The sequence below is a fragment of the Amphimedon queenslandica genome, unplaced genomic scaffold (genome assembly GCF_000090795.2).
Source record: "Amphimedon queenslandica unplaced genomic scaffold, v1.1 AMPQUscaffold_13044, whole genome shotgun sequence".
In the NCBI taxonomy this organism is placed as follows: Eukaryota; Metazoa; Porifera; class Demospongiae; order Haplosclerida; family Niphatidae; genus Amphimedon; species Amphimedon queenslandica.
In genome coordinates, this window is record NW_003546720.1 from 31,205 (window position 1) to 32,797 (window position 1,593).

Sequence of the window (1,593 nt, forward strand, 5' to 3'; positions counted from 1 at the left end):
AATGTACATGTACCCAGCCTGCAGAGGTATGTAAAATAATAATTTATATTTGCTTATTTATAATTTTGGTATTCATAATAGATTTGATTATAGCTAAAAGGTATGAGGAAGCCTATGACAAATGTGAGAAAATGTCCGACTTTATACTAAATGAAGCACAGAAGAAGCTAGGAAGAAGCATCAATCCTTATGATATCAAACTAGACTGTCCTGTTCCTGGATGCTTTGACATTTCTAATGTAAGGATAAATTCTTTTCCTTTTTTGCATGTACCATTTAATTTACATTCTCTCCTTCTATTATGTGTTGTTTTGTTGCCCTTCCTTTTGCTGTATAATCAGTTAACTTATTTTCTTAATCGCTCTGATGTACATGAAGATCTTGGAGTTGGTACACACCAATGGCAAATGTGTAGTGAACTGGTTGAAAAGAATGTATTATGTTCATGAAATTGATTTTATTATAATTATCACTGCTTTTTCTCAGCTCATTAATGATGAAGTTTTGAGCTTCAAGTCTGCCCTTTCAATGGTGTTATAAGAAAAAAAAGAGGTAAATAAAAGTGTGCGTGTATTCATCTCTAAATATATTGTCTTATTGATACAGTAATTATATTATATGCTTTATGTAGTGTTGATGGGACTATGTCTGCAATTACTTTGGAGGAAGAGCATGGACTAAACTAGTGGAATGGGAAGGAAAAGTAAAAGAAGGAAAAATATACTTTTTTTATATTTTTTCATATAATAGAACCAGTTCAATTCAGCAAGCTATAAAGCATGGATAGTAGATGGGGCAATTGTAAGTAATAACTAAATCTTATGTATTTACATTTATGATTGTGTATACATTGCTATGTAGGCTGGTGAAGTGAAGGCTTATAGTGATTTGACTTTGTTGGAGGTTAACAATGCTGGACATCAAGTACCAATGTTTGTACCTAAACAGGTCAGCCTATTTTTATATAGCATCTTTTATGACTCAACTTTCTCTCTTCTATTTCTCTTTCTTTCTTGTTGCTTGTATTAAATAGGCCCTTGATATACTGGACAGGTTTATCAAGAACAAGCCTTTTGCTGCTTCTTAACTTATTGCAGTGATAATGATTCATATTTGCCAATGTGTACATAAAATTAATGCTTAGCTATTTGCTCAACTGCTATTATTAAAATTGTTATTTAAGTTGTAAAAATTCTCTGAGAGAAATAAGCAGCTTTTCTTTGCTGTACTCTGTCCCCAAGTGACATCATTAGATTCATAAACTCCAAGAGATCAAAGGAATAGTTTGTGAATTTAGCATGAGGTGTACCCATTTGAGGATGAAGACCCTGTATAGGAAATAAAGGGAATAGTAAAGGTATATCATTATTACTTATTTCTGTATAAAATACATGCAATGTTATGCTAATAATTATATGCAATCACTCCTTAGGATATTGTCATTATAAGCTATGAAGTATAAAAAAGAAAAAATTATAGAAAGTTTGAGTTGATTCTTAGACCACATTTATCACATTCTCAATTTTTATTATACATATTTTTGACAGACACTTAGACACTTAGGTACCGTAAACGTAAAAAAATTGTGGTAAA

At 31.1% G+C, this 1,593-nt stretch overlaps 1 long non-coding RNA gene across 1 annotated transcript; it reads left to right on the forward strand.

Moving 5' to 3' along the window:
- LOC109585583 (uncharacterized) lies at window positions 1–1,233 on the forward strand. Its single transcript, XR_002186557.1, has 8 exons — window positions 1–26; window positions 82–239; window positions 342–434; window positions 487–552; window positions 632–703; window positions 751–801; window positions 862–948; window positions 1,034–1,233. It is a non-coding gene; the product is annotated as an uncharacterized LOC109585583 (long non-coding RNA).
- Window positions 1,234–1,593: the final 360 nt, after the last annotated feature.